The sequence below is a fragment of the Magnolia sinica genome, chromosome 16, assembly GCF_029962835.1.
Source record: "Magnolia sinica isolate HGM2019 chromosome 16, MsV1, whole genome shotgun sequence".
Lineage (NCBI taxonomy): Eukaryota > Viridiplantae > Streptophyta > Magnoliopsida > Magnoliales > Magnoliaceae > Magnolia > Magnolia sinica.
In genome coordinates this window covers 3,187,224-3,197,679 of record NC_080588.1, presented here as the reverse complement: position 1 = coordinate 3,197,679, position 10,456 = coordinate 3,187,224, and the positions used below count along the sequence as shown (strand labels likewise).

Below are 10,456 nucleotides of genomic sequence, written 5' to 3'. Positions count from 1 at the left end.
GTGAGGTGATTGAGTTCCTTGGGTTGAAAGTCCTTAAAGAGGTAAATAAGTGAGACTATCACAACCTTTAGGTTGAAAGTCCCTAAATCCCAAATTGGTACCATTTGGAATATCTACTGTGGGGCTACGTGAATGAGTACGGTTGGATTGCAAAAAGCTATGATCAAGCTAGGTACAATATATAACATCCCTAGATTTTTGAGCCATATAAAATTCAAGATTAATCAAATTAAAATTTTAAATTTTATAATTAATAATAAAATAAGTCACTTAGCACGTTGGTAGAGGCACTCTCGATGGAGGGTAAGGTTGAATGATTGATTCCTATCATGACTTCATGTTTATTATTTTAATCTATGAGAATTTTTGAAGAGGGCCCCGAACTTTAGAGTAATCTGATCATTGAATTATCTACAACGGGCAATAGATAATAGTAATGAAGAATCATGCCATACAATGATGGTAGGCCTTGGATGATACAGATCTGAGTAATCCTTTGATTTTCTTAAATGTGATGTTGTGGACATCAATGGATGTCTTGGATTCAAACCATATGTGAGGGAAACCCATTAAAACTAAAGAAAATAGAAAAGAGCCTAAAAAGTTGTGAAATTGGATTGTGTTGTAGAACTTGACCAACTTCGATCGATCAATTGAGGTTAGGCTTTCGATTGATCAAACATATTAATTTTTGTCCAACAACTAAATAGTTAATTTTTTAAAATTACTCAATTGATTGATGTCTAGTTTCAATCAATTAAGGAGAGCTTCGAGTGGTCTCGAATGATCGACATTCGATCGAACATGGTGAAAATAGTTCAACGACCAAATTAAATTAATTTTGATTTACCTTGATCAATAGATGATGAGTTTTGATTGATTGAAAATGGCAAAAAGTGTCCAAAGACTTAATTTATGAAATTCAAAATTTCTCAATCTATGTTCGATCGATCGAGGGTCTTCGATTTAGCTCGATTAATTGATGAGTTCGATCGACACTCCTATGCCAATAGAATAGATTCTCAATTTTGATGATGTGATTAATAAGTTATAATAATTAATTTAAATTATGTTTTAGAGATCCTAGAGTTAAACCTGTATGATCGTTTGATGGATTATCTCTACCAAGTATAGTTGAGTGAATCCCAACATGTCTCATACCTTTAAGGCCTATTTGGTTTTCCCATATACAAGTAATCGGCCTGCAAAGGGTAATAATGACTTTTCACCACTGTATATTTAAATGAATTTAAAAAGGGCACTGCAGTTGGACTGAAAAGGCGGTAGAAGTGGACGGCGTATCCTGACTAAGTGTAGGTACTTGAGGGTAAATCTCTGACGCCCTCAAGTCAGTCTGAAAATGCTGTTGTGGTTCGCGGGACACCGTCCACCGCAGCCACTCATATTACACCTCTCCCTATTGTATATATTTCATCGTACAGAAACACTCGTCCCTCTCCATACCCAGCGAGACCCCACCGAGTGACAAACCCACCTGAAGAAGGTAAGATCCACACCTATCCAACGGACCGGCGTCCCTCTCCCTACCAGAAACGCTCGTCCCTCTCGCTATCAATGTTCACACCCCAAGTGCAGGGTTGTGATGTAGTAATAAACTCGGTAAGACCGAGGTCGAATCCACAGGGACTGATACCTGTACGTTATCTGAAACCAAGTAGAACTAGAACTAGTCTAGGATGCGATCTAAAACAAATAGAATTTAGGAATTGTGGAATGAATTATCTAAAACTTTAAGGAATTTAGAGGAAAGGAACTAGGGATTCAGAGGATCCACTTGTAGAGATCAGGGAGATCTTTTGCCTGCATCAGGAATCATGGAAATCAAACTGAACTTACTTGATCTGGTTTTCAAGAGATGAAAGGTGTATGAATTAGAACGGATTCCATCACCAAACCATGCCCAGGAGACAAAGCAAACAACAGAATTAATCTAATTACCAATCAATCAACATGCCATGAAAGTTAGGAAGAGTACCGTCATCCGACCATGCCCATGAGACGATGGTGAACAATAGGGCTTCCTGACTTCATAAACATGAAAAGGAGAAAAGGAACATGCTCAAAGCTATCACAGACCCATTGTAATTTCAGTCACAATAGACCATTAAAAACTACAAACATTCCCTTAATAATTAAACCATAATCAAGTTCAATTCATGATCAAATAGTTAAATCAGCAATTAGAGTCTCCCTTCTCACTATAAGCTTCACCTCTTAGCCCTAGCTAAGAGGTTTAGCCGACCATGATTAGCCTAAATCCAAAACAAATAGAAAGAAAAAGAAAACGAAAAGGAGAAGAAGAGAAGAAGAAAGAGCTTATTGTTCTTTCAGCCTCCACATTCCATCTTCTCTTCCTGACGTGCAGCCGCAGCCCATAACCGAACTTCAGCTCTCCCTGACGTGCAGCCCTTCCTTTCCACCAAAGACCAAGCACCGTGCACTCCACGATCAGCAGCCGATTGGAAACCAAGCTTCAAGCACACCTCGTCCCTGCCCCTCACGACAAAACCAAGACCAAGCACCCTCCTTCACGTTTCTCTTTCTTCCTGTTGTCCTCTCAGCCTTCCCAGCTCCACGTTCGGCAGCCACCTTCTTCCAGCAGCCTTAGCAAAAACAGCCGCTGCTCTCTTTCCAACCCACGTTCCCAACAGCCCCCCCAAAAACAGCCGCTGCTCTCTTTCCAACCCACGTTCCCAACAGCCCCCCACTCACTTTTTTTCTTCCCGTCCTCTCGTTTTTTTTCCTCCTTTCTTTTCTTCCTTTTCTTCCTTTAATAGCAGCAAGGCCGGTGGAAGGGAGTCCCGGCTGGAGTCGGTGCGTGAGGAGACTCCTTTCACAGCAAGGAATCAGCAAAAGAAGCGCGGGTCAGCTTACGCAGCCAGTAATCAGAGACTTCGTGCGGCCCGCTGTTCACTTTCTGATCAATTCTGCCAGTGTGGAAGTGGATGCATCTTCCCTCTCTATCATTTAGACGGTTCAGATCATCGAGAAGATTGATGATCGTGGCCCACAACTCCCGAATCTCGGATTTCCGGACGCGCGTAAGGCTTACGCAGACATGCCGACGTGTTCGGTGGGCCCCAGAGGTGTTTTTGAAGAAATCCACCCCGTCCATTGGATTCGGGACGAAATTTCGGTCAAGAATGGGTAGTTTTGAGCGTCCTTAACGCGGAATCGAGAGAAGAAATCTTCGAACATCAATTTGAGCGTTGCGAGGCGTCCACTTATGGCCTCTGTATCGTGCACGTGTGCTTGCATGGGTCCAAAATTTTAGCATGGGTTTGAAGAAATCATGGCCCTCTACAAGATGGCTGGCTTGGATCATCCGAAAATTTACGCTGTGGGGCCCACTACCATCCGCAAAACGGTCCGTCCGTCTTGCCGCGTGAAACGGCCACCGCCGTCTTTGAAGCGGAGCGTGGTTCGGTGCACGGCCAGTGCCGTGTACATGGTGTACACGCACTGGCCCTGTGGGGTCCATCGTGATGTATATGTAACATCCAATCCGTCCATCATCTTTAGTACTTCCATTAAAGGGGTGAGACCAAAAGTGAAGCATATCAAGATGTCAGGTGGGCCCCATATCATTATTTTGGTAGCTGATCTGTCCGTTGGGCTGCTCCCGCGATGATCCGACGGATGAATTTCGACATGTACGGTTCATTTAGAGTCCTTAGGCCCTGTATAGAGTTTTGACCTGAACGGATAGTGGGAACCCTATGATCTTTCATTATGAACCAATTTTGGGCCACTTGAACTTCAGTTACTTGATTTTCACGGATCTCCGGTGTGTAAATTCGATGATCTTGGTCCCCTGGGGTCCGTCCCATGCTTTAGTGTCATCAGATCGGTAAATCCATGCTTTTTAGTGTCCTTTTCCAGTCCAAGCTCATGAAGACGCCCTGCATCACAAATACAATTAAATTAGGCTATTAAACGGTGTCATGCTTGTAAATCCATACAATAAATGGGTCTGATATGCAATATTTGACCCTCAACACAACCCCCAACCAGCATTTTGCTAGTCCCGAGCAAAGTATGCGAAAAATAAGTTGAGAATTACAGGAGAATTTCTATGAACTCGAGTGATTTTGGAAAAACAATCTAGATATTCAGAATTCAACAATTCATGAATGTTGGGCCTTACTCTCTCCTAGACTCAAACACACGGTAAACTTCATTCAAAGTATTAGTCCCTTAATTAGAAATAATCCTAAACATTGAGTTCCACAGATGTAAAGTGTAATCCCAACTTTCAACATTAATATTCAATTCTTTATTTCAGGATATCGTTGGTAATCAACAAGAGAATTCATAATAACCAAAGCTTGCCTCAAAGATCATCTTTTCATTTCTTTATCTTTTTTTTTTTTTTTTTTTTTTCAAACACTAAAAACAAAGAAGGGGAATGAAGTCCACACTTATAGGGAGCAAACCTATAGTGAAGATTCTTTGCCTAACCTTTCTCAACGGTATTTCTTCCTTTTAATTGATCTTGACGGGCAATTGTTCAAGTTGGTTCCTTCTATGCTTACTGATCACCAAATTAACCTTTCAGTTTCAAACTGAAATCTTAATGTGTAAGCGAGATGTGACATGTGAAATCATGACTCAATCAATGTTTACAACTTCTAATCATGGATTAATAATTAAACTTAACTGTGAAATCCAACGAGCAACTGAATCCAAGAGCAGTAAATCACCAACATTCCATATCCTATAATTCTAAATCAAAGATGGTCGTCTAATCACTTTGAATTCACCAGAAAGTCCAGAGAAATTTTAAAAAAATTTCACAATTTTTGCTCAAGAAAATACTGATTAGGTAACCTAATCTCCCACCCCCAACTTAAAAGCTACATTGTCCTCAATGTAAAGGATATGAGTATGGAATGCGCATAGGACAACAAAAGTAAAGAAAAAGTGAAGGGAAGATAGTACCTGGATGATGAATCATGAGAGACTTTCAAAGAGATCGCGGCATGGAATCCAGTCAGCACAAAAAATAAAATTCTACCTATACCACTTTCGCAGGTGCTCTCGATTGCATTTAGCGCATACAACAAGCCTTTAAACCCCTAGGTTACCCCTAGTGGACGAGTTGTAGTCTCGTGAGGGTTTGCAGTAATGTTACCCACAAATATTGAACTAACTAACGAAATGAAATAAAGAGCTGGGTTGCCTCCCAGGAGCGCTAAGTTTACCGTCTTCAGCCAGACAAATAAAGCAACTACCATAATCCTATGAAAGCGATAAACCTACCTATACCTCCATCAGACTAGGAGATCAGTCCTGGTAAACAGGATCAGTCAGAGGCATGGACATGTCCTCTGAATCAAATTTCTCGACAAATGGTTTCAATCGATGGCCATTGACTTTAAATTCCTTGCCATTGTCGGGATCTCTTATCTCAACGGCCCCATGAGGAAAAACAGTAACAACAATGTAAGGGCCGGTCCAACGAGATCGAAGCTTACCCGGGAAGAGATGTAATCGAGAATTGTACAAAAGGACCTTCTGACCAGGCGTGAATGATTTTCGCAAAATGTGTTGGTCATGAAATGCTTTCATCTTGTCCTTGTAAATTCTCGAATTATCGTACGCATCATTCCGGATTTCTTCAAGTTCATTCAATTGAAGTTTGCGTAGCGAGCCAGCGTTGTCCAGATTGAAATTAAGATTTTTGATCGCCCAGTACGCTTTATGTTCCAACTCCACAGGCAAGTGACAAGCTTTTCCATAGACAAGTCTAAAGGGAGACATTCTAATAGGGGTTTTAAAGGCAGTACGGTATGCCCATAAGGCATCGGTCAATCGGATTGACCAATCCTTACAATCTGGGTTAACCGTTTTCTCCTAAATGTGTTTAATCTCCCTATTGGAAATCTCAGCTTGTCCACTTGTCTGAGGATGGTATGGGGTGCTTACCTTATGAGAGATACCGTATTTCTTCATTAAGCTCTCGAATGGTCTATTACAAAAGTGTGAGCCCCCATCACTAATGATGGCTCGAGGCGTTCCGAATCGAGAAAGGATGTTCTCTTTCAGGAATTTAATGACCGTGCGATGGTCATTCTTTCGACACGGAATCGCTTCAACCCATTTAGTGACATAATCCACGGCGAGCAAAATATACAGATTTCCAAATGATTGGGGGAATGGTCCTATGAAATCGATGCCTCAAAGAATCAAATGCTTCAATGATAAGGATGGGATTCAAGGCATCATATTTCGACGGACAATGCTCCCAATTTCGACAACGCTCACAAGCTTTGCAAAACTCATGAGTGTCCCTGAACATAGTGGGCGAAGTAAAAGCCACATGCAGAATCTTGGCCGTGGTCTTTTAGCGAAAAGTGACCACCACAGGCCTCTGAGTGAGAAGGAGATGACGCTCTAATGCTCATCGTCTGGCATACATCTCCTTAAGATTTAATCTGGGCAATATTTAAATAAATATGGATCGTCCCAAAAAAAGTTGCACACCTTGGTAAAGAATTTCTTCTTATCTTGCGCAGTCCAATGTGTTAGTATAGAACCTGTGATAAGAAAATTAGCAATATTAGCGAACCAAGGTGAATGGGAGACTCTAAACAATTGTTCCTCAGGGAACATGTCATTGATATGGGTTGTCTCAAGGGAATCGAGGTATTAAGGCGAGAAAGGTGATCGGCCACTACGTTCTCTACTCCATTTTTATCTTTAATTTCCAAATCAAATTCTTGGAGTAGAAGGATCCATCTTATCAAGCGGGGCTTAGAATCATTCTTAGAAAGAAGATACTTGAGTGCCGTATGATCTGTAATGATCTTGGATCCGATCAGGTAGGACCTAAATTTATCCAAGGCGAACACTACGGCTAAGAGTTCCTTTTCCGTAGTCGAGTAGTTCACTTGGGCAGGATTTAGAGTCCTACTTGCGTAGTGAATGACGTAGGGCTTCTTGTCTTTTCTCGGCCTAGGACCGCCCCAAGAGCATAATCGAAGCGTCGCACATAAGCTCAAAAGGAAGGTCCCAGTCGGGGACGCATGATAGGTGCGGTGGTTAATGTGCCTTTAAGCTTGGTGAAAGCTTCCTGGCATTGCTTAGTCCACTCACGGAACATCCTTTTGAAGAAGATTACATAAAGGACGAGAAGAAGACTAAAGTCCTTTATGAATCGCCTGTAAAATCCGGCGTGTCCTAAGAAGGATCGCACGTCTCTGATGTTCTTGGGTGGAGGTAGGTTAGAGATAAGATCGATTTTTGCCTTATCTACCTCGATTCCCTTGGACGAGATGATATGCCCAAGGACAATTCCCTTCTGAACCATGAAATGACACTTCTCCCAATTAAGTACCAAGTTCTTTTCTTCACATCTTTTCATCACACATTTAAGACTTTCCAAGCATTTGCTGAAAGATGGACCATAAACAGAGAAGTCGTCCATGAAGACCTCTAGATATTGCCCCACTATGTCAAAAAAAACACTAAGCATACATCGCTGAAAAGTGGCGGGGGCATTACATAGTCCGAATGGCATCCTTCGATAGGCAAAGGTGCCGTAGGGACATGTAAATGTGGTCTTTTCCTGGTCTTCAGGGGCTATTTCTATCTGGTTGTAGCCCGAATACCCGTCAAGGAAACTGTAATAGGAATGACTAGCTAACCTTTCCAGGATCTGATCAATGAATGGTAAAGGAAAGTGGTCTTTCCTCGTGACGGTATTCAACTTTCTGTAGTCAATGCACATTCTCCAACCACTAGTGACTCTAGTTGGCACAAGTTCATTATTAGCATTGGCTACGATGGCGATTTCGGACTTCTTAGGGACCACTTGAGTTGGACTCACCCATTGACTATCACATATAGGGTATATAATACCCACGTCCAATAGTTTAAGAACCTCAGCTTTAACCACTTCCTTCATGTTTGGATTTAGTCTACGTTGTGGTTGCCAAGCGGTTTTTGCATTATCCTCAAGATATATGTGGTGAGTACAAATCGAGGGATCGATTCCCTTGAGGTCCGCTATCGTCCATCCCAGGGCTCCTTTATGCTCAATGAGAGTAGATATGAGCATACTCTCCTGTTCTTTCTCCAGGTGGGCAGAGATCACCACCAGGTATGTCTCATCTTGACCTAAATAGGCATATTTCAAATCAGAGGGCAAAGATTTTAGGTCAAGCTTCGGCGGCTTGAGGTTAGACGGTAGAGGCACTACATCGGTTTGTGGTAATTCTTCAAATTGTGGCCTCCATCGGTTAACTTCAAGTACCTGCAATATCAAGTAAGGCGCACGTCTCCCTAATCATGTCATCATCAAAATCATGGGAGTGGGCCAGGCACGTCTCTAGATGGTCGGAGGATAAGGTCGAGGTGTCGTATCTTCCACGAAAGAGTCAATCATGTTAATGTCGTGGAACTCGTCATCATCCTCTGAATTTCTGCCGTTATTGAAAAAATGTTTGACTCAATGTCAAATTTCCAAAAGACATAGTCATGATACCATTCCCGCAATTGATAATTGCATTTGGCGTGGCCGAGGAATGGGCGACCAAGAATGACAGAAACGAGTGCTCATGTTATTGATGGGTTCAGTGTCCAGGATGATAAAGTCTACAGGGTAGTAAAATCTATCAACTTGGACCAACACATCCTCAATTATCCCTCTTGGTACACGAACAGAGCGATCAGCAAGTTGTAGTGTGGTTAGGGTGGGTTTTAATTCACCCAAACCTAACTGTTTGTATACCGAGTAGGGAATCAAATTGACGCTCGCTCCTAAGTCAAGAAGTGCGTGATCAATTCGATGGTTCCCGATTACACATGATATGGTTGGGCTACCGGGATCCTTGAATTTCTGCGGCACGTCTTGCTTCAGGATGGCGCTCACTTTCTCAGTCAAGAAGATTTTCTTTTGAATAATTTTCCGTCGCTTGGTCGTGCATAAGTCTTTTAGGAATTTGGCATATGAAGGTATCTGTTTGACGACATCAAGTAGAGGAATGTTGACTTTCACCTGTTTCAATACCTCTAGGATATCCTGAGAGTTAGAGAGAGGTTTTGGTGAAACCAACCGTTGGGGGAATGGAGCAACTGGCTTCTCTAAAAGTTCCGGTTCCACTTTTTGTGGGACATCACTGGATCCATCATTGTTGTCCTCTTTTGGTTCTTGAGGCTTTTCGGGCCTAACCGGAAGAGTTATCAATGATCTTCCCACTCCTAAGAGTGGTGATGGATTTAGCATGCCCCATCTGATTTGAAGAGCTGGGATCATTAATGTCGTACTGCGGTTTAGGATTGGGGAGAGGTTGTGCAGGAAGCATCCCCTTTTCTATAACCGTCATACGAGAATCTATCTTTTGCATAAAATCTGTGATTCCCCGCATTGCCTGAGCCAGCTCTTGTATGGGATTTTGAACCGGTTCCTCTTGAGGTTTCACTTGATTTGGATTTTGATTGAAGAAACCTGGAGGAGTCGCCGTTTGTCCATTCCTCCAACTAAAGTTTGGATGATTTTTCCAGCCAGGATTGTATGTGTTGGAGTTAGGTCCAGTAAAAGGTCTTTGATAGTTATTTACGGCATTGGCTTGTTCATTCAACACTCCTCGAAAGGCGGTATTGTAGGACAGTTTTCAGTTGTGTGAATGTTGCAATCACAGATGCCGCAAACAATTTCATTGACCTTATCCTTCTTTCCTTCCATGGCCTCAACTTTCCTTATGAGCGTAGTCACTTTACACTTGAGATCATCCTCTTCTTTCAAGAGATATAATCCACCTTTCTCCTTTAATTGAGTCGGCCTAGACGTGGTGTTCGACTTTGGGTAATAGTCCCAAGAGTGTGTTTTTCAGCAACTATCGAGGTAGTCCCATACCTCGTCGATATCTTTATTAATGAACTCTCCATTACACATTGTCTCGACCATTTGGCGCATGGAAGATGTCACTCCATCATAGAAAAAATTTGTAATGCGCCACGTTTCAAATCCGTGTTGTGGGCATGAACTGACCAAATCTTTGAACCTTTCCCAACATTGAAAGAATGTTTCATCTTCCTTTTGGGCAAAGTTCATGATCGCTTTCGAGGGTAATCGTTTTATGATGTGGGAAGAATTTTTTATGAATTCCCTCTGCATATCGTCCATGTGCCAATGGATCTAGGGCGCAATGAATGTAACCACGTCTTAGCTTTCTCTTTTAAGGAAAAAGGAAAGAGTTTCAGCCTAATTGTATCCTCAGATACATTAGGAAAACATAATGTAGCTATAATCTCATCGAACTCTTTCAAATGTAAATATGGACTCTCTGATTCAAGTCCATGGAATTTGGGAAGGAGTTGGATAACTCCTGGCTTGATGTCCATTTGTCCTGTGTTTTCAGGAAAAATCATGCATGAGGGCGTACTCACTCCCGCCGGTTGTCGATAATCTCGTAAAGTACGAGGCGGGGAT

At 42.1% G+C, this 10,456-nt stretch overlaps 1 non-coding gene across 1 annotated transcript; it reads left to right on the top strand.

Annotated features, from left to right (window-relative positions):
- Positions 1 to 9,989: 9,989 nt before the first annotated feature.
- On the top strand, positions 9,990 to 10,094 carry LOC131229996 (small nucleolar RNA R71). Its single transcript, XR_009163727.1, has one exon. It is a non-coding gene; the product is annotated as a small nucleolar RNA R71 (small nucleolar RNA).
- Positions 10,095 to 10,456: the final 362 nt, after the last annotated feature.